The sequence below is a fragment of the Sturnus vulgaris genome, chromosome 9 (assembly GCF_052056855.1).
Source record: "Sturnus vulgaris isolate bStuVul1 chromosome 9, bStuVul1.hap1, whole genome shotgun sequence".
NCBI lineage: Eukaryota > Metazoa > Chordata > Aves > Passeriformes > Sturnidae > Sturnus > Sturnus vulgaris.
This window is the reverse complement of record NC_142251.1, coordinates 2,927,828-2,951,276: the sequence shown is the minus strand read 5'-3', so window position 1 is coordinate 2,951,276 and position 23,449 is coordinate 2,927,828. Positions and strand designations below refer to the sequence as shown.

The 23,449-nt window shown below is 41.4% G+C and overlaps 1 long non-coding RNA gene across 1 annotated transcript in view; it reads left to right on the top strand.

The window, feature by feature from the left end:
• The window catches only part of LOC148222769 (uncharacterized), an 84,077-nt gene that overhangs the window by 57,558 nt on the left and 3,070 nt on the right, over positions 1-23,449 (top strand). The window lies entirely within an intron of this gene.

Below are 23,449 nucleotides of genomic sequence, written 5' to 3'. Positions count from 1 at the left end.
TGCTGGGCTAAGGATGTCATCAATTGTATTGGGAGATGCTCAGGAAATTCTCATTATGTGATGGCTGGAAATAAGTAGGTCTCTGATGTGTTAATTCACAGTAATGAAGTTAGAATACAAATATACATATGGAACATCAATAGGTTGTTTCTAAAACTTGTGGAACGTAAGCCCTTTGTATCCTGCTTAAACCTGTGTAAAAGGTTTGGGGTTAGGTCCTTGCCCTGGTGAATTCTGCAGTGAAGTGTAGACATGCATAGCCATCCTGACTCCATTTAAAGTCCAGGCACATCCATGCTATATATTGTGTTGCCTAGTTTTGCATTTGTTTCCTCCTTTTGAATTATTCTTCCCAATTTTAAATTGGCTTTAATGCATTTATTTTCCATATATGTCCCTATGATTTATTTCACGTTTTACTCCAATTTTTATGCCATCATATACTTAGACAAATCTTTTTTTTTAACCTTCAGTTTCTGCATCTGTTTTACAAATAAATTGCAAATGTCAAGATCATTTCCTTTCTCAAGCATTTCCTAAACCCTAACCAGCTCAACAAGTTGCATGTAACATAAAACATACAGCAGGAACTTAACACACAGGAATGCATATAACAATATCTCTTTTTTCCTAATGTAGTTATGCTTACTTAAGGCATTGATTTCCTTGAAGCAGTCAATAAAATACTTCAGGTAGTAAAATATACCCTGACAGTAATATTTTCCATTCAGTACTTCTCCCTTTCCTTGCTGAAGACTCCATTCTTTAGAAAAGTGAAGATCATAATTGTTATATATATTTAAATGGTATCTCAGGATCTCAGCTAGACTCTGGTGTACTCTTTACTCAGGCATTATAGATTTGGGCCATCCATAATGTGGATATTACTCAGAATGACTCAAACACTCACTTTCTTAGGAAAGAATTCGTTGCACTGATTTCAACCCCTCTTTTTTATAACTTAGCTGAACATCCAAAATGAGATTTTACACTCTCTTAAAAAGGCTGCTAGAAAATACCTTTAAATAAGAGCAAAGCCCACTGAATTCTGAAAAGTAATTTCTCCAGAAAGAAATTACAGCCTGCATGGTGTGATACATTAGGGTCTGCCTGACCCTGGATATCCATCTGCAATTAGAGGACCTCAGAGCAGCAACGTTTTTGAGAAAAGATGAGTCCTGCCACTAGCAAACAAAACCACAATTCACCCAACTCAATGAACTTTGGCTTGTATGCCTCTGCTCTTGTCCCCTTGCACTTTGCCCAACAAACTCTGGGAAACGTTGGTCTGAACCAAACTGATCCATAGAGGTCAATGGGAGAATGTCCCTCGATTCATGCAGGTGTCACCCCTTTTTTTCTAGAGCAGCATCACCCCTGGGAGCTGAGGGCAAGGCACCCCACAGGGCCAAAAGCTTTGCTACAAAAGCCTGGTGTGAATAAGATCAGCCATGCTTTATTTGAGTTGTACATTTAAAGTTGCTGCAAATAGCCTGGACTGTTTAGTGCAGAAAATAGGTATGCTGGGATTAGAAAAGGGCAGTAAATCAAGCATATACAGTGCTTGCTCCTACTAAACAAGCATCTCAGTTTCATGTCTGACTTGAACCTATACCAGAAGGTTACAATAGTTTTGCAACACTCATTTTATTTTAGATGCATATGAGGGAGATTTAAGGAGGTGCTGAACACCCCCATTCCAAATTTGCAGTTATAATTATTTTGCAAGAAACAGTTCTGCAAAGAAGTCTGTGAGTGACAGAGCTGGAGACTGGAATTTTTCTTCTCTAAACGCACTAAAGGTGTGGAAAGGGACAGAGCAGGGATCCCACCCTGACTGCATCAATCATCTTCACCTCATACCTGCCAGAAAGGTGCCTGTGCTGCAAGGGGCTCATCCTCTGTAGGAGCCATGGAATTTTCAGCTTCTCCTCTGTCACTTCCACATAGGACCAGAATTACAGCTTTGAAAATAGCAGAGGAAAGAACCTCCTTAGAGCTCCAAGTTATTTCTTGCTCTTCTCCAAACCACTATCACATGGGAAAAAATTAATCCCTAAAAACCAGCAGCAACTGTCCCCCTGGAATCAGGAAGGTAAAAGGCCACATCTCAGCCAAAGTGCACAGGCTTTTGTGACAAGTTTCCAACAGCAGATATTCAAAGCTAAATTCAAATTAGGAAGCCTCAGTGCTCTGAGGATAAAATCAATTTTTACTGACTGGCAAATTCTTATGTGAAGCAAATAACAGACTTGAGCAGAAAGATAGTTCTGAAATTTTATTTTCTGTCTCCTCTGTTTCTGTGAGCCTCCAGTTCCTTGTCATGTGCTGCCACTTCTTTCCCAAAGGGAAGATCATAGGCTCAGCCTTTCAAAGAGCAGGAAGGATTTTCTTTGCACTCCAAGTGATGCCTGCTGGGTCACTGTGCCCTGCGAGTTACACAGCCCTGTCACTTAGTGAGCTCAGCAAACCTATGTTTTCCTAATGATCCTGTCTCAGCCAATTCGTACAGCATCATCCAGAGGATTTGGCTGCCATTTGTCACTGTCTGCACGAGAGAACGGAATGGAGACAATTCCTATTGGAGATCTGAGTCCATTTTGCCACTGTGCTACTCCAGTTTAAACAAGTATGTCTCTAGTGCCTTCTCTGGAAGAAGATTCTTCTTCAGGGGGTTAAAATATCTCAATAACCTTATGTTCGTGAAGAATTGACAGCCCTGCTGCATATTAAAATGTTTTCTATTGCAAGGACCAGACAGAGTTGATGTATGGATGAGAAAAGCCCTCGTGGTGCAAGATGGCTGGGCGGTCTGGCAGCCAGGTAGGAGCACGGTGGGGAGAGACCAACCTGCTCTGTGGACCTCATTAAACAGAACATGGACAGCAAATGCACTCATCATTGTAATGAATAAAATAAACAGGTATATGTGTCCATACACATCTGCTCCAAAAGCTCAGGTAGCAGAATTTCCACAGTTTTGTTTCAAACCACAGCTATTGCAAAAAACAGTCAGAATATTGCATGCTAAATTAACCTGACAATTCAACTCATAACCTGTTCATTTGTCACTGTGTGTACTGAGTATATCCAAGAAAGCCAGGGCATTGCTTGAAAATGTTTAGGACAGAAATTCCTCCCACCTCTTGCACCCTTTGCTACTCCTTTGCGGGCCCATTTAATGCACTGTGTCACAGAAACGTGACGCTGTGCTTTAGCAGTGCCAGCAGATTGCGTTACCCTGCCTGACTGTACCCAAGTCACACATTTCTCTCTGCCTGCAGTTCCAGAGGTCACAGCTAAGGTCAGCAGAGAACAAAAACGATGCTTTGTGATCCAGAATTTAGACAGTTACCAACTCGTAAATCTTGGTCAGACTGTAACAACAAAGCATGGGACAGTACAGTCCTCACACACACAGAGATGTCTTCAGGGAAAGAAAAGGCAAAAGTATGCATCAGACAAAAATGACTGAATTTAGCATGTGGCAAAGCAGACATGCCTTCTCCAGCTATTTTTATTTTTCTATTTTCCTCTCCTCTTTTTTTCCGCATTTCTAGGTGGGAATAGAAGACCGTGTCACCACTTCAGAGTATTTATAGCAGTTAGCTAAGGAGTAATGATCATAAGCAGAATCACTTAAAGAACAACATTGAAATGTTTTTCATACTGAAAATAAATGACTCACTCCTTTGTATTTGGCAGCTTGAAATGGGACCTCTTTCCTTAATGACATTCCTCCTTTGCAGTGTGCTATAGTCACTTGCTGCTGTTCATTTGTTTGTAGTACCAGTAATCCTTGGCACTTACAGTCCGTACTGTACTTTTAATTCAAAGATTTTATGAACGCTGATTAATTAAAGTGAACAGAATCCTTAGGAAGTTAATGGTTATATCAGTTTTCAGATCAGAAAACTGAGAGGGGTTAAATTTCTTGCAAAAAAACCCAAACAGACAAAACAACCTTGCTGCAAGTCACAGATGAATTCCAGAATTCAGAGGAGTTTTGCTCCTTCTCCCCTGTCACTAGGGTTAAGGGCAGCAAGGCATGTACCACTTTGTCAAGTGGCAGAAATATTGCATGATTTCTTGAGACCAACATGGTTAACAAAGAAACATTGGGAATTTTGGTCCTAGTTTGGTTTTGCACCCTTTTCATAAAACAAAAGATAAGAAGGCTTTGGGGTCACCTAACTGCAGCCCTCCAGTGCCTGAAGGGAACCTACAGGAAAGATTGAAAGAGACTACTTACAAGAGCCTGGAGTGACCGTCCAAGGGGGAATGGCTTCATACTAACAGAGAATAGGATTAGATGGGTCATTGGCAAGGAATTGTTCCCTGTGAGGGTGAGGAGGTCCTAGCACATGCTGTCCAGAGAAGCTGTGGCTGCCTCATCCCTGGAAGTGTCCAAGGCCAAGCTGGAAAGGGCTTGAAGCCTGTACTGTAGTGGAAGTATCCCTGCCCATGGCAGCAGGGCTAGAACTGGATGATCTTTGAGGTCTGTTCCAACCCAAACTATTCTGTGATTCTGTGAACTAATCTGGCTCCAGTTCCTTGTCTGCTTCTTCAGCTCATGTGAGTGTGACAATTAAGCATTTCAAGTTGTGGCTGCTCTGAAGGACAATCCTTCCCCATCTGTAACATCTGGTTCCTTGAATGCTTCCCTCAAGCTCTCATCCAAACAGATACTGCAGCCACTGGGAACACCCCAGCTTTGCCTGCATTCATACAACTTCCTTGCTGGGCAATTTAATTTCTTATTCTCCTCTGATGAGTCCTTTTTGCTGGTGAAATGTATTAGCAAGTTAAGGACAGTACTGAATCAATCCCACTGCACTGGAAAAGTCCTTGGGAAATCTCCTGTTCAACTTGCCAAATAGCTTCTGCCTCAGAGAGTTTTCTCTCACCTCCTTTTGCAAAGAGCCCTTCACACTTGTTCTGACAGAGATGTACCAGTTTGGGGTAATTCATTCAACAACAGTCAGATCTTTCCAACTGCTTTACAGCTTGTCCTCTCTGAGCATTCTTTCAGTAATCCCTATACCAAAGCTGAACCAAATGTGTGTTTATGTAAAACAGCCCATGCTATATGCAGCCTGTGCTTTTTGCATGACCTTTAGTGTAAAATGCAGTATGTCTGGTCTCAGTTATGTTATTCTGTCAACATGTTCCAGTTTGGGCTAAGCTGGAAGCAGCACTCTGTACATCTGGCTCAGGAAGAGAGGACATCTGTGCAACTAGTCTAATAAACCAGAGCAATTCAATGAAATATTGTTCTAGTGTTAGGGAATGAAAAGAATTTTTGCATTGCAAAACACAACAAATGCTGACTTCTACCAATAAGAGTGATGTCCACAAATCTGGGAGATAAATCAGTATGAGAGAAAGGCAAAAAATGCTAAATGATGCTCTTATTTCAAGTGTAAACATCTTCCAAACATAAATTGTCTCATTTGATTTAAAGTTATTAAGTTCACATGGAGTTAGGTAATGTCCTCCTTTTAAAATACAGCTTTGGAAATTTATGGATGAAAAGTGCTAATTTTGTATTTTTAAATGCATTTGATAATTTCACTGTGTGATTCCCTTAAGGACGTTATGCTCTCTATAAATCCTCCCCTCTCTTACCATGGATTTTGTGAAGAACACAATTGCTAATGCAGTCTAAATTAGACAAAGGCATTTTGTGAGGTCAGAATACTATTGCTTGGAGGTTCCCATTTTATTTTCTTTGGCCATTTTGAAGAGGATAACACCTTACACTTACTCTAATAACTGTATGTAACTCTGAAGTAATTAATTCTGCAATTGCACTGAGCTGCTTTGAAGTCTGTATGAGCCATATTTATCCTTCTTTTCCAAGTCTCTCAAATAGTGACATAGTCCAAATTGAAGTAAGCTCTTGCTATTCTTTTTAAAATTACAATTCCACTTGTAAAAGTTACTGGGGGCCAGTGACAACAAAGAAAAATCCCATTTTTCTCTTACATACTGAATTTCATACTTTGCCTCACTTAGGGTGGAAAGAGCATGATTCGATCAGATTTCTCGTGCTGCACTTCACGTTCATTGCCACTTCATGTAACTATTGATCTTTCTCCTGGAGTTCCTCTACAAATCCCACTATCCATTCTGCCCATGCACACTTGCTGTTGCCCCCCATCCCGAAAGGATAATACTGCTCCTTTAGTTCGGAATTTGATCCAAGAGCTCATCAGGCTGTTTTCCAGCTCTCTTGCAGTTTGCTGTCAGTAAACTTTCCTGCTCTACAGCCACCTGGCTTGGTCTCCACCTCATCCATCACCATAAAAGCCCACATAGAACTGAGTTCATCCTGTTCATTACCTTTGTAAAACTTCCATCTGTCCAATTCCCATTGATAACCTTTTTCCAAGGTGGGTGAAGAAGAAAGCCCAGTTTGATGAGAATGACCTCCAGAGAGCAGGGGATTCATCTCCATTTATTAAACAGCCTCTGCAATGGCTGCTTGCAGTGTGCACCAGATAGACAACATCTCTGGAGAATCCAAGAAAACCCAACACAGTCAGTGCAAGAAAACTGCAAACTCGGTAATATTTGCAGAATCTCTTTCCTTAAAAGACAGTAAAAGACTCTTGAAAGTTCCCTCCAGGCAATTTGATTCTAGTCCAAGGGCTTTGAAGAAAACAAACCCATCCATATATCTTGATGCATTCTTCACTGTCCCAGGATATGCTCCTGACCCAAGGAACTGCATCAGTCAGGGACAAAGCAGCATCAGTGCTGGATCCCTGACAATATGTGTTATGTTTGCCTACAGGAATTTAGGAAGGGAGGAGGTGGTGGTGTTATATCTGACAGCCCTGGTGTATAACTGATGGATGTATTAACATAGCAGCAATAATAGTCCAGGAGACCCAGCCCTTGATGAAGAATCAAGTTCTCCTCAGAGCCCATCCACATACCAGACATGGCATCCAGAGAAATCCTTTTGTCTTTCTGTACATCCTGTTCCCAAAATATCCTTTGTTCTAAATTGTCCGTGAAGATAGGACCTTGTGCATGTTTCCTAAGGCACATCAGTGCAGGACTAATGGCCTGGATGCTGAGAACCAAATGGTGTCATTACAGTGGACCCCAGAAGGCTCATAAAGAGACTCATAACTTGTCTTTTTTCTTAAAAGAGGGGAAGAAAAGACTTTTCAGCTGTAGGAGTACAAAAAGTATCCAACTGAAAAAATGTAGGCAATTTTTCTAACTAAAAGAAGTCAATTTAAGTTTGTATTTTTATTGTTTTTATTAATAACTTCCAGATGAATCTCTGCATTTTAAAATTTCATTTCAGAGTGAATTATATTGGCTGCCATAGAAGTCCTCAGAAAAATTGTAATGGAAGTAAAGTCTAGGCCAAACTCCCAGTAATTTTCCTAAATTCCAGGGAAATGTATATCTGAGCCTACACTTCCCACTCCAGAAACATTTCCCCTCTTGGCTCCAGAGAGCATCCAGAGCTTAAACATATCTGAACTTTATCAGCATTTAAAGGCAAAATGTTGCTTTGTTTCTAGTAATACACATTTCTGCACATTTCAAAAGCGACCAGAAAGCTTCAACTCTTGTCAAATATCTAATTCCAAATTACTTGCCTTGAATGGGTCTGACTGGGCTGAAAAGAGGTCAGGAAATATGGAATGGATATGGTGTGGAAATGAAAGTGAGGAGCTCTGTGATGGCAAGAGAGTCAAGAAATGGCACGGTAACACAGTGTGGTGTTGTGCTTGTACTGTAAGGACTGCAGAAATACACAAGTAAACATAGGCCTGTTTAAAATCCTGAAAACCTACATAACCTCTAACCCTGTTGCTATTCAAGTTTATAAAACAATACAGGGGGAAAGCGGTCCACAGGTTTTTCAGTATGCTTGCAGTCCCCCTGCAGCACTGAGTCCCAGAAGCCTTCTTACCACCTCGGATTTCCCTAGATAAAATCTTCCACTTCCTTAAAATTGCTGAAAACAATCGCGCTTTAGCATCATCTGCTGGGAGAGACGGGCAACTGACTGGGAGGCTGCAGGCGCGCACAGCCGCTCCCACCCGCATCCCCCTGCCCGCTCCTGGGCAGCGCTCAAGCCACGCTCCAGCAGCACAGGGAAAACTGGATCTTTTCCTCTTCAAAAGCTGCGTTTTAAGGAGCAGAGCAAATGTTTTGGTGCTGGTACAACAGAGACCAGAATTACTACCTGGGTGCTGCTCCCTGTCAGGCCTTTGAGTCGCGCAGCAGAAGGAGGAAGGAGCCAGGAGGAAGGGAGCAGCTGATCTCACAGACCAGTTGGTGTCAGGAATTTTGTCGCCGCAGTCTGAGGCTGGCGGTGGCGGTGCTCGGCGCAGCGGGGCCCGGGGGCTGTGCTGTCTGCACTGCACCACGTGCAAGACAATCTGAAATTCATGACCAGCCTGCACTTTTTACCAGCAGCATCAGCCACCCAAAGACCTCAAAGCGCTGGGGACAGTAATCTTGCCTGGCAGGTAGAGACTACCCCTGTGCTGAAAACAGGGAAGTGGAGATAGAGGTTTAAGAGCAATTTAAACCCAGCAGCGTTTACATGTTTAAATGATTGACAGCAAGCTGGACGAATCACTTGAAAATCACACGATTTCACACCTAAACACACTGAAAAATCCCACCCAAGGTTCCTTTTCCAAGATTCACAGGCTCGGGGTGTGAGAGGGGCAGCATCCAGATCCTAGGAGTTGCAATCTTTGTAATTGCTGGTCTATGCTTTAACCTTGCATCAAATATACATTCCATGTACAAAGGCAGCATGTCTCATCTGGGCATTAAGCATGGATTCACCTCTGTTGCATTTTACTGCCTAACATCTAGATGTCAACCCTCAAACTGCTTTGGCAGTCAAGGAAGAGAAGGGGCACTTCCAGGGAGGAATCCATCTTTCCCATCACAGGATCATTTCCTTGAGATACAATGCAATCACCATCTCCAACTCAAGCTATCAGTTTTGAACAGCTGTTTTTAATCTCAATTATTATTTTTGACACCTACATCTTGGCTGCAGACACCCACTACAGTCTGTCACACCGAGTTGCACCATCTCTGATGGCTCAGCCTGGATATCTTCCTACACCAGTGGCAGAGCCTGGACTTGGCTCTACTGCAGGCCTGGAGCTCCAAGAAGCTGAAACCAGGCAGCCAGCTGCAAAACCTCACCCCCACAGATTGTTACAACATTACAATTGATGCTATTCAGAAGAGCAGAGTAACAGCTATGGTAATATTCCATGTGTATTAAAAAAAAAAAAAAGTACGCGTGTTTTGGAATTCAGTGGAGTGACCTTTTGACCAAAGATTGAATACATTAACTCATCAGATATCTGTAATCAAGGCCAGGGGTTTTAGGTGTGGGGTTTAAAAGCTCCTGCAAGTGCTAAAATACATGGGTTGATTTTTCAGGTTCCTTAAAACTCACATTATTCTTTTTATCATTTCCAATTGAGATACCTTAAAACATCAATTTTGCATTCCAGGGCAGCTCATATTTATCTGTCCTTTAGGACTCTGCACATCTTTCCCTGCAGCTTTGGAGGTCAAGTAGCAAAATTCTCATTAAAAATTTACTGAAGTTTCAAAAAGTTGACTAAAAAAATGCTGAATATTTGAGAATATACAACTTCTGTATTTCAGAAAATCTCTAAAATCAGCTGCAGAGACTGCATATTTGGTACACAACTCGCTTTAGAGACAGAAAAGTTTCCTGTTTCTCTCAGCTACAGAGTTCCCTCAAACTGTGTTACTAACATTGTGTAAAATACTGCAGCTGTAAAACGGAGTCTGGACTTTCATTACTAACACTCCCAACTTTCAGCTGCCTTCAGGAAACGGGTTGATTACTTATCACACCTGGAAACACTATGCCTTGAGAAATAAAGAAGTCACCAGACAGCTGGCTGAGAACAGCCATCCAGTGGCTGTGTGGAGGCAAAGGGAAAGGTTTTTTGCCCAGCTTCACATTTTGGCAGGAGCAGAGATAGTCCCCTGCCCAACCAGCCCTGCTGAGACAGGGTGGCTGCTCTGAGGGCAGGCAGGGCAGCCCCCTGTCTCTCCTCCTGCAGAACATACAGATCTCTCTCCCAAGATGCTTCAGATATTTTTGAGAAAAATGTAAAGAATACTGCCCAGCTGTTCACTGGCTTGCATGGAAAGACCCAGCCAGTATTTTGCAGCTGTCAGTGGCTGGTGTGAGATGTGGTGGTGGGACTTGCACCTCACAAAACCCCACCACAGCTGTCCCAGAGGACCCAAAGTGAAGAAGCACTGAGACTGACCCATCCTGCTCCACATAGAGATTTCAAAGTCTGGCTCTGCTAGCTGTATGATTACTAATAGGAATATTTTTAAGAAACTTGAGACCTCTCACTGGATGCCCTTCATTAGTTGGTGGGTACATTACCTGTCCCTTTGCCAGAGGAACTCCAGCACACCAAACAGGTCAGAAACCCCAAGAAGACACAAACTGCATTCCAATTGCCCTTTATTGCCTAAAATAGGGAAGTATAATTTAGCACAGAATGTGAGAATGGCAGTGAACACCTCACCCCACTTGCTGTCTCCGCTGTCTGACAGAACATGGAAAGGGGGGCTGCCTCAGGGGGAGATGAAATAAGGAATAGACCCACTCATGCAAATCTAGAAACTCTCCATTAACAAATATTATGTGTCAGTTTGGCTCCGTTCATCTCTGTTCTTCACTGGCCTGTCTCTGGGCAGGAGGGTTGTGAGGGTGGTCTTTGCTCTGCGCCTGTTCTTGGATGGCAGCAAACCAAAACCTTTCCAGTGATGAGCTGCTACCTTGATTCCATTAAAGGCCTCGGTTGGATGTTGGTTAGACCTGGTATTTAAGCAACTCAGCCAGTCTTATCCCTTGAATGCCTGAAGCCCTGTGCAAGGTTTATCTTCTCACTTCCCCACCAGTTTCCAGCGTCTACTTGACAATTCTGGGGCAGCCAAAAGCCAACACTGGAGAAAAAAAAACAGCCAAGGGACCAAGCCTGATTACATGAGCAGACACTTGAACTACTTGTTTTCATCTTGTGGGGGCTTTTTACAGAACTAACTTTAACTCTGTGTCTAAGTTTTTCCATCTGTAGAAAAGCCTCTTTTTGCAAAGCTCTGTAGAGATCTCTATTCTTAGTGCTGTTATGTCAATATGTAATTAATTTGCCTAATTCTGCTGTACTGTTCTGGAATACTTGGAGATTGAAGTGTAGACTTTTTGTGACTTGGTTAAAGAGAAAAACAAGATAAAAATAATGGAGTGTTGGATGCAAATTTATTCCCCAAGTTACTAACACATTAGATTTCATGTGCACTACTGAAGATATATCCATCTGAGTACAAAGATGCCAAAATGTGGCTTACTAAGGCAGCTAAAAAAAGGAAGGGTGACACGGCCAATGACAATTTAAATAGTTCTGACAACGATGTGCAACCTGATTTGTTGCTTCCTGAACAGGATGGTAATTTTTGCTGTGTGCGTTGGCTGGGTTCGTATGAGTTTATTTACTTGCCACCCCATGTTTATATGTTGCTACTACCAAGGGGCCAAACTGTGCTTCCTGGGCATACAGCATCTCCCTCAGCACACAGGAGCTGCAGTGCTCCTCGGGAGAGCCCAGTGTGCTGCTCTCCATGTGCTTCACCAGCTCCCCAAAACCCTGGCCAGATTCTGCTGGAGTCAACAGAGACACTCCCATGGACTTGGAGCTGGATTAGGTCACAGGCTGCCATGGGAGAGGAGCACAGCCAGGTCCACTGGCTCAGACACTCAGGCAACGACTTCAGCCTGTGAGGTAGATGGAAATATCATGCTACAGCTTCTTAACAAACATTCAGAATAACTAACCAAGAGTTACATGATACCGTGTCCATGTAGGGATTATGCTGGACTAGGTTAAGAGTTGCTAGCTGTGGGTTCCAAAGGGCTTTGGCCTCTTTCCCAGCTCTGAGGAGCCACAAATTCTCATCTAACAGCTCAGCTCCTTCTCAGCAGTGAACCCCACCTGCTGGGGTTCTTCTCAGAGCTCTTCAAAGCTCAACCCATAGAAGACACAAGAGGTTTTTATTCTGAAAAGAAGTCGATTTGGTCGTGACCTGCGTGGTCTTCAGAGGAAGTGTCTCCCCAAGTCTACTGTTTCCATCCTAGTTGTCATGTGCTGCTGTGACTCACTTAAAGTGCTCTTGATGCTTATGGTTCCATAAGTGAGCTGGCCAAAAGATTCACCAGCATTTTTAAGCCTTTCAGCCATCAACTCTCCCCATCACAATTTCATACTGGTCTTTAGGAAAAAGGAGTGGCAGCACATCACCTGGAGCATCTGCCCCTGCAACTCCTATATGGAGGAACCAAACTCCTCTCCCCAAGCCACCCTGGGGGAGAATCTTCTCTTTCAGCCTCTCCCACTATCCTGTGCTACCACGGTGAAAAGGTTACTGGTTTTATCCTTTCTCTAAGAGGCATGGCAGAGGGCACCTCTTCCCCTCCAACCCTGCAATAACATCTGTACCTGAAACAGTGGTGGGCTTAATCAACAGACCTGTTTTACTGAACTTCCTCTGAAACACTGCATGCTTTTACAAAGCAGGTTTTGTGCTCAGTGTCTGGACTGAGTGCTGAGAGGGGCAGGTGCTGCCCCATGCCTTGGCACCAGGCCTGAGCCTCAGGTTTAGGTGTCCTCCAAGGTTACTCAGTCACAGGAAACTCTCCCCTGTCTAAGCTGGTGTTTCAGAAATGGTGTGGACTTTAACTGTTTGCCAGTAGTAAAACAAATGTATAGGAAGGTCAGCCCTGGCTCCAGGAGTTTGGTCACATTTCCAAAAACAAACCTAACTGAACTTACTGATTCATCTCCAGCCAGTCCTGGAAAGAGCTCTCAGATGGGTGCCCACTTTCTGTCACTCCAGCCTGAGAGAGAGGCCAGACCTCTCTACCAGCTTCAGGAACCCACTCTTTATCATCCAAGGAAATTTTATTCTGTATAACTATATTTTAGTTTTACTACATTATATATATTATATATATTAGTTATAACTATATTTTTAGTGTGAATATAGAACTATATTTTAGTGTAAATCAAATACACTCTTCTACAAAAGCAATTTAAAGAGTTCAGCAGCTATGATCTACTTTGTGCCTGTGGAGAACTAGGGAAATGTACATGTAAAACTTTCTCAAACATACGTGAGATTTCATGGAAAGCCTGGCCTTTGAAAGATAGGGTTTATTTAATTTAATGGCCATACACACAAACAGCATTTCAGAAGATTCCAGTATTCCTCCTACCTTGATCTACATCTCATTTATCCCAAATCTCAGCATAATTGTTATTAAGTATGTTATACATAAAAGCAATTTTATCAAAGTGGATTAAATTACAGAAATACCCAATTCAAAATGTCTATAGCACAGTTAAGCTTCAGAAAGAACTGAGAGATATTTCTCCCCATTTACTTTAAAAGTTTGTCCCTCTTAACCACAAGAAGGTCTGGAGATGTGGAAAGCATTTTAAGAGAAGCTTTTATATTTATTCCTGATTTAGACTTGATGAAGTACTCTTAAAGAACAGGTCTTATGTCTTGTCATTACTATTTTTGTTGTATCTACAGCGTGACAAGAAAATACTTGCCCAAAATACCAAAAGAGAAAAAAACTCTTGAGAGAGCCTGCTCTTGCAAGATTTCCATCCCAATATTTACTGGCCCAGGAGGTCCAGATAAGCTTTGGATATGCATCAAAGTTCCCAGATGGTTATCCAAAACAAGCACAAGCCCTGAACCTTTTGAAATTTGTCCATCACTAATTATCACATCCAATTCCTCCCCTTTCTACCAAGAATCAGTCTCTCCTATGCTACAGGAAGTTCCTATACTCAGTGACTCTTGATTGTCCACAGAGGGATATGTAGGATTTCACTAATGTCTATACCAGGTTTTCAAAAGAAGTCACACTGTTATTATTTTCTGGCATTTAAGCGAATTTTTTCTTATTCAAAACTTGAAAAAAAATGAGTTTAGTCTTCCAAGCATTACCTAGACAAAGTATCTGCAGCTCTTCCCAATGATGAGTTGAGAGTCTGTAGGTTCAGGGGTTCAGTGAGGCACAGACTTGGACTCCCCCATTGGGACCAAGGTTGGAGTTCATCCATCCTGCACTCTGGAGTGAAATACAGGCAGCAGATTCTACTCAGTCCCCAGTGAACAGTAGCTCACACAATAAAACTATCATACCTAATTCAGCTTTTGAAGGAAAGGCCTTGCCTGCAGGCTGATTTATGGGCTAACCCAACAGAAGATACTCCCTATAGGTCAGGTGTGATGAGGTCATTGACAGGGCAATAACAACGAAGTTTTTGACTGTAAATTCCCTTTATTTCAAAAGCTCTAACAGACAACTATAAACAATTTGGATAAGGTTCCTCCATAACTCAAGGAAAATATTCATGCTTTATGTACTTCATAAAGTATTGCCATATTGCCATTATCTTTTCTTTCCTTTTCCTTATGTATAAAGTAAGGCTACCAGGAAAAATTTATTCTCCACACTGACACGACTATCTTCTGAGTTCTTTCGAGTTCATTTACAAAATTCAGTGGAGATTGCTTCAATTAGGGTCATCTGGTCATGTATCCTTGATCCTTTGATCACCAAAGCAGAAATACCATGTTAGTAATCTCTGGGCTACCATTTGGGTTAATGAATCGGCTTGACTTTAATTCTAGCCCAGATGTAATCTTTTATAGCTTAATGATTTGTTCCAACATGAACTCCAATTGAATGTAAATAGTTTCTTTATTTAGAGAGAAAATTCTTTTTTATAACTTGTTTCTCTTCCTAATTAATTCTAGAGCAATTAAATCAAACCTTGATCTGTGGCAATCAAGATTAAATCATAGTATAGGTTAGGCTGTTAATATCGTCTTTGAGTTCATTATTATCAAGGCTAACAGTAATCAGCAAAGGAGGGAGAAACTGATGTAGCGAAGACTACAGATCTGAGGACTTGTTCTTGTTTTTAATAGCTGATCTGATTTAATATATGATAATACTTGCACTTATTTAGTAACTGTTTTCCACGGAGCTCAACATACTCTCCCAAAGTTAATTTATTCTCACAACACTGAAGTGCGGGAGGTAAATATTATCTCCCAGGGACACTGAAAAGTTTTGAAGCGCAGAAGAGTTGTGGGCTGTTTGCAAAGTCACACACTGGGGCCCACATCTTAATGCCATTAACAAATCATTAGCTGGGGAGCTTTGCCGTAAACTCTGGTTGTGATTAGAGAGGAACAGCACCTCATCCATAAGCACTCACCGAGCATCCTGCTTAAGATGGATTTGTTGGTCACTGCATCCCGGCAGTCCTTGGAGTTAAAAGCTGCCAGTGCTGTGAGCTGGCTGCCTTCACAGACCTCCTTCCATCACACCTCCTCAAGAGGACTTGCCGTGTAGCCTGGCCCTGCAGTTGCCAAGGGGGATTTGTGTTCCCAGAGGTAAAAACCTTCATTTGTAAGTTAACTGATGGATTTGACAGACATTGCAGTTCAGAGCTTTGTTTAAACAGTCTGGCCTGTCCACATTACCACAAACCTTCATTTTGAACCAAGCCTAGATTTAAAGGACAGCGAAAGGGACACTTTGCAGCCGTGACTGTCCTCAAATCAAGGCACTGATGTCCCAGACGAGCCCTAGCTGAACCCGTTCTCTGCCTGGATCTCTGTACATAATTATATTATCCCATGCTGTGGCAGATTAATCCTGACTGTGCAGGAAGCTCCTGCCCATTTGGGTCATCCCTGTGAGGTACAGCAATTGTGTGGAGAGGAGACCGAATCACCCCAGTTCAACTCCAAACAAGGGAAACACAAGAAAACATCACAACGTTGTTTGTACTCCAGTTCTATATTAGCTTCAAAAAAATTACAGCAGTGCCATTTTCAATTCAGTGTTATGCTGGAAAGGTTGCAAATTAATTAGAATTATGCCTTCTTTGTGCCAAGTGATAATTTACTGCAATTAATTATCAAAAGATCTACTGCTGTCAATTACGGTACTTGCTCTTTGGGGGGGAGAAGCTATTTACGTATAGCTAAATTCTGTAACAAAGTTCCATTTTACTTTTATTGTTTTCAATTAAACTATCATCATTTGCCTTCCCTCTGCCAAATACAATAAAGACTCGTTAAGAACTAATCATGCTACTGTGACCTTTTTTTTAATCCAAACATTAGCTAGACCTGCACTGAGTCAACACTCCTATTGTTACACCTGCAAATTGTACGTGGAGAGGAGCATACTTCAGAATTAATGAGCACAGCTGTGGTCTCTCTTACATTCAACACTTGTAAAATAGACCTCTTTAAAGTGCCATTATCACAATATTGATAGAGTTATTTATAGTACTGCAAACGTTCCCAGTCATAACAGAGTCCTTGTTATCCCCCACAGCAGTTCATGTTGTTGCCATCTCCTGGACTCATTCCACAGTTTGTGATAAGGCACCACGTGGACAATCCTTTACGAACGAACCATAAAAGACATTAGGAAAACTTCTACATAGTCAAGTTTTAAAGCTGGGAATAGGTCAAGCTGTCAAGACCTTGCCTGCATAATACATGTCATGTTCTTGTGCTGTGCAGTTTCCTGTAATTTCTGGGTGAGATGTGAAATGAAATTAAAGGTAGCACAAGCTGCAAAGGATCTGGATGGCATTGTCCAAATGAGAGCTGCTTTTTGCAGTTAGTAAGACTGTTTTACCATAATTCAGTAAAACAGATGTAAGTTCAAACTCTTGGTGTCAGTCGCTGAAAACAAATACCACAGGTGCCAACTTTGGTTGCTAAGGGAATACAAGCTCCTTGGGTTTCCCAGTATGTGTGCAAACAGCTAGAAATTGTCCAAGGCAGAGGTTCTGCTGTCAGCAGGAAGGGAGTTGCTTTTTTCAGGTGTCTTTCTACTCAGCTTGATCTCCTGACACGTTATTGAAGTACCAGCCAACGTGGGAAGGTGAAGTCAGTAGGAGATTTCATCAGTGTGAGTTTTCCTACTCCCAAACTGCAGCGCCTGGCATTTGTTTGGGATATTAGTCTTATTGTAATATTTCATATTAAGTTTTGTCACACTTGGCTCTGTGTCCACTAAAGATCTGGATACAGCATTTGTGGGGATGCATTCATGGGAAGGTCTCCAGAGTCACCCTGCAGATCCAGCAAACCCAGTGCCTCCAATCCTTTTCCTCCCTCTTTCTGGTTACAATGTTTTACTTCTCTTCTTATAGGACAGGAAATTACTTTGCTTCTTTGCTTTGACTGTCCCTTATTGGAGGAAAATCGTTTTGTCATAATTCAGCCTTCATTTTGGAAGGAATTGCTGAAAAACCTCAGGTCCCCAAAGAGTAAAATTTCAACTAACACTTGGCTACTTATGAATTATTTCCCCGGATCCACTTATTTCCTATCTTAAGTGCTTTGTGGCTGAAAGGTCAGATCTAAAATAACATCACATTATATTCTCCCTCTGAATAGAAGAGATTACTTTCATTGTACAGGTCAGCTCAGAAAACCAGCCAAGCAGTGTCTAGCTCACAGGTGTTGCTGGTTCAGATCTCCTGAAGGCAGAGTAGACTTGCATGGTGATTCCCAGCTGAAGGCTGGTTGGCTTGTGTGAAGTTATTTGTCAGCTGCTCCTGCCTCCCCAGGGAAGGGAGGAGGAGAACTCCTGTTTTCTCTGAGGCAACAGGGAGGTACTCCAGCACAGAGTTTGAAATCCCCAAATTCCCCCACTGAGCTGCACTTCTCAGGGAGGATTTGAATCTAGACATACTCTGTTATTCATAATGGTTCTGGAAATAATTGATTGTTGCAAAAATATTTTTATCCAGAAGTCTCTGAGTTTTGGGTTTGTTTTTTTTTTTTTTTTTTGTTTGATTGGTTTTGGTTTTTGTTTTTTTTTACTTCTAAAGAATTTCTACTGTCAGGTTTGCTTATGTCTGTGTGTATGTACATTCTTAACATAATTTGGAGCACCCCTGGTTTTGTTAGTGTATTTATCCTCAGCTATATCAGTATAGTAGAATAAAAGCTGAAGAGACAATGGGAGGAGGAAGTGGTGTCAAAACCTTTCAGTTACTTTGTGACTTAGGAGAGGTTTACATTTTGAGTAGCTTTTCAGGGTTTTGGAAATGTTACTGTTTCTCAACAAAAGGAAAGAAAGGGACAGAGTAGTTATGGATACAAGGGGTTCTGTGGAAGTTAAGGGAAGGGAGAGAAGCCTGGAAACCAGGGCAGCCACCTGGAACCCTGCTCTGCCATTTTCCTCTGAGTGAGTGACCTTGTTCATCAGAAGAAATCTCTTCTGTAAGGAAAAGCAGAGCTGGGCTGAAGTGAGGGACAGGGATCAGTAGGGAGCTTTTTGTTTCCATAAACTTAGTGAGGAATAGCACGCAACTTCAATGCACATGTGATTAAACTAATCTAGTTAAAATCAGAAAAGGATTTCTCATAATTCAATTGGAGTTGTTTTTAATGTTTGGACTTTGGTCAAGGACAGCTTTATTGATTGAATTTAATTGCTTATATTTTCCTGTCCATTTATTGAAGCCCATTTTTCAAGTCACTTGAGAGGCTGCTAACATTTCAGAAAGGGGATATGCCAAAGCATTGCTTTAATTCATTATCTTTTTGGACATACAGTAGTTGCTACTTGGCCCAAATTAAATACGTTAGAGAATGTGATAGCATAATTGCTTGCAGGTATCCAAAACTGCTTTTAACAGAATTCTCTAGGAGGTTACGCCTAAGATTTGTTTTGTCCTTACACTGGATGCAAATGTCTGGGATTTCAATGATAAATAAATATTTCATCAACTGAGGACAGATTTTTCTCATTTCCATATGTTGCTGATGAACTAAAATTCTTGTGAGGTCTTTATTTTTCCCTAAAAATAAAAGTCTTATAAATTAGCTCAGCCACTTTTTTCAAAATGTGTAAACACAGTGACCCTTGAAGTAAAAAGGAAACCACCTGTGATTCTGACTTGTTTTGTTTTTTTTTCTTTCAAACTGTGCTCAACCCTGAAAGACTTTCTAGACAAAACTCCACATTAGCTTGATTGCTTCACACTATGTTCTGATGACGTCAAGTCTGTGATTCTCTAAAAATTACATCAGCCTGATTCCAAGTGGAATGAAGGGCTGGGTGCTCCCAGCCTGGAAAGACCTCTGGGCTGGAAAACACCATAGGAAGGTCAGCAGTGAGCTGTACTGCAAAGCCCCAGTCACAGCCCTTGCACAGAACTGAGCTCCTGTAAGCTCTGTCCCTGCTTTCCTCACCTATCTGCTCCTATTTCCTCACGTTTTGCTCCCAGTTGTGGCTTTCTGCCTTGGAGAAGGTCTCAGTCTAGCAAAGCAATGGGACATGAGCAGGTCTGTAAGGACAGAGGAGAGCCTGCTGGCACTTGTGGACGCATCTGGTGTTGGGTTCAGCTCTCTGGCTCTGCACCAAAAGTACCTTGGATTATCTTGTGTTTTGTGAAAACTAAAGCTGCAGTGGTTGCAGTTGTTAAGATTGTATTTATTGATACAAGGTCTAGGCAGAAATTGTGAATCTACCTATAAAACTCACATTCAGTGCTTTTCAGGCACCTGACAGTTTTGTTAGGGAGATGCATTAAGACAAAGCTTGGTTTAGTTTAAAAAACTTCATATCAGACACAATCCAAACTTACATATTATTTTTTCTTATCTAAGAGAGCATAATGCTTCCTTGGACTGAGACAAGATTCTCACAAAGACCCCAGGATTTATCCTCTTCTTGCAGTAGCTCTGTGGTTAACAAATGCAAGCTAAAATACCTGATGTATGAAATACCTCTCCTCCCCCCTAAACACCAAACATTTAAATGTTGCCTAATTCACAAAAGTTTTGCTTTGGAATCCAGCGATCATATCTGATTAAAGGCACAAGGAATTCCTTTCACAAGGAACTGAACCACAGATGGCTATGTGATTTGAGGGCCACTGAACATCAACAGTTTTACCAAGTGAATCAGAATTACAGAAACACCTGCATGACTGCATCTGCAGACTCAGCTAAATTATGCTTCCATCCAGCCACATGATATTTAATATGTAATTCTTCTGCATTTTAATCAAATGCATTGTAATGACAGTACAAAATTTCAATATGAATGCACCTTAATGTAGGAGTAACTAATAGCTGCCATCCATTAGAAGGAGCTAAGAGACATACTTCCTCCTAAGCAACAGAGGCACGAGTATTTTAACTCATTACCTGTTTTGTAAATGACATTTAATTGCACATGAATGGGGATGTTCACAGGACACTGCTGGGAATGTAAGATTGAGCACCCAGAAGTTAGCAAATATTTGAAAGAACGTTGTAGAAAGGTATTCATGAACCCCTGCATGGCAAGATGGGCTCTGTGCACTCTTCCCAAATGGTTCCTCTTCCCTGTAAAACCTACCTTTAGCAGTTTAATGCTGACAAGTTTTGCTGAGCACAAGCAAATGTGAGGTTTGAAAAGGCCTTTGAGATTTGATGGATTTTTGAGACTTCCATAAAATATTCCTTGAGAAACAGATGATGTAGACCAGTTTCCTAGTTGTTGCTTTCAAACCAGCATGTTATCAGTGCTTTACAAGGTGAAATTATGAGAACAGTAACACTGAAAAATATTTCCTAGAACCTTTCTTATGGATCGATTAATTAGTTTGGGTAAAAGTTTTCTAGAAGGAAATCAGCCTGACAAAAAAATGAATTTTGGAAAATGTCTCCTAGTGGTTAATAACAGGTCAAATTTTGAGCATCAAAAATCAACTTTTAAAACAGAAAAGACTGGCCAACCTTGGCTGGCCAGCCTCGGGAGATGGATTACTGTGAGTTACTGTGTGCTGAAATTGCTCTCATTTGGCTCTGTCTTGAGATGTGCCCCCAGTTTAGCCAGAGGTCAGTTCTGATGTCCACAGGGACTAAATTCAAGATTTCTGCCCTGGTACGAGGTTCTGCCCACAACAGAGCTGGGGGGATCAGGGCCAGATCTCTGGAAAACGGGCACTATTGTATCCTGATACTCTGTTAGAAGGTTGTTCATGCTTCTAGTGCCAGTAAGGAAAATCTGAAAGCATGGAGTGAGGTAGAAAGTGAAGATTTAAACTTAGTAAATTAATTCCTGCAGGGCTGGCTATTGAAACACTGTGCTTCCTGCCCATGTTTGACTTTACTTCAGTTCATTGGTCCCTAGTGCACTCAAATTATAGCTCAGTAAACTTCTCCAAGGATCATACATTTAAAAAAAAAAACAACCATCCAAAATCTCAAAGTGTGGCTTAAAAGCAGGGAACCTCCTAGCAGAAAAGAGATTGAGAGAACACGTCTTGACTTGGTCATTTCCTCTTTCAGATGTGGACACATTTTCATTACAAATTACTCTGAAATCAGTAATTATTTACATATGGTTAAAAAATACTGATTCAACATTTGCATCTCCCTGAATTGCAGCGGAGTGGGATTACAAATGGCACAAGATGCATCAGTTTTACAAAACATATTGAAGACTTCAACTTCATGATGGAAAGTGTTCTGTCATCACTTGAATGGCATGTGAATATCAGCAGAGTAGGGAGCCCACAGTTACCACAAAAGATGCTAAAAACAGGTACATGGAAATAAAATGTAAACGCTCAAAGTTAGCTCAGCTTTCCATTTGTTTTCATAAGTACTGAGTGTTAAAAGCTCCAACCATTCTGCCTAGGTGGAGCCACAGACAGAGCCCAAACATCCAAGTCCCACATAATTCCTTAAAAAAACCTCCCCTTTCTTTAATGGAGTGATTTAACTGTTTCATGGCAAACAGAAGGGAACACACAGAATAAAGCTACTTCATGCAATAACCTTGGATCCCAGTTTGTGTCTAAGAAATATTTACCATGAGCCTGCAAACCCCACCAAGCAGCTCCCATGAGGAAGAAGGAAAAGGGAGGTTGCACTCGGTGGTCCTGTTAAGTGCAGAGATTTCTAATAACAGCCACGTTTGCTGTGAGTGATCTGGATCAACATCAAAAAAAAAAAACCCATCTAGTCAAGTGCCCAGCAAGGGGTCTATTCTCATGTCCATGCTCATATGTTAAGTCCCATTGACAAGCATTAGTGGGAACTGCATGCACATATGGATATGTGAATAGCCCCAATGGGATCTGCATAAAGCAGTGTTTGACTATACAGAGATCGCTTCAACTGCCATGATAAAATAATTGAGGGGGAGAAGCCTTAAACAGTGCTGTGAACAAGCCAGACAATTTAAAGAAATTTATAAATAATGGAGGTTAAAAATTAAACAGCAAAATTAAAACGGCATTAGAATCTATTATTTGAAATAACAACAAAATTAGAACTATCTTTAAGAAATTAACCCTGGCCAAAATTTATAAAAACAGCTCATAACTCCAAGGTCTCTAATTTTTAAAACATCTTTGTCTTACTCTATATCCTAAATAGAAACAAGAGACACAGCAAAAACCTCTTACTGACAAGAGGTGAGTTAAGAAATGCACTGATAAGCATTGCTCTGCTGAAGAACACGGGACATGAAATAGTGGCAGCTCTACAATAGGTCAATGATAATGATGCTCCTGAGGTTATGCAACACCGACAGCCACTCTATAAATGTCAGAGCATTGCAGAAACTTCCTGGAAAAGGTTTCTTGCTACCTGAGAAGCCTCCAGCAGTCAGTCTGCTGGACACAAAAAATCTCAAAAGAATTTGTTCTCTTTCTGCAGGAAATCTTCAGATTTTCCCCTGAAGCCACAACCTAATTCAAAATCCCATTTTGGAGATTTTGAGGATTTTTGAATGCCATTTTGATGATTTGGAGAACTGTTCTTACTTATGCTCACTCACACAGCTGAAACAGCAAAACCATTCCTGACAGCCACACATAAATAGGTGCAATGAACAATGAAATCATCAATTAACAGAGCAGACAGCAATCACTGCTGTGATAAGTGCCCATATTAAGAACCTAAATTGATGTGATATGGAATAGATGATAAGCAAATAATGTGTATAAATCAGGTCTAATTCTGATCAAGATCACTGGTTTCTTACCCTGTTCTGGTGCCCATAGTGGAATTCAACCACTGAATTGCAAGATATTGCAGAGTCCTGCATGTCTATGAAGTCTCACTGGCTTCAGAACCAGGTCCAAACTGTTCCAGCAATGGTGCTTAGGAACATTCTGAGGTGAAGCAATCCATATGACTGACAGTGAAAGCTCTTATCTTACAGGATGTCCTTTTCCAGTGGTCATTTAGACCAACAGCCAACCTATTAATCACAGCAAACCAAAGCTTGTTAGGTCCCTGCTGGCCAAAGCACTTGAGAAGA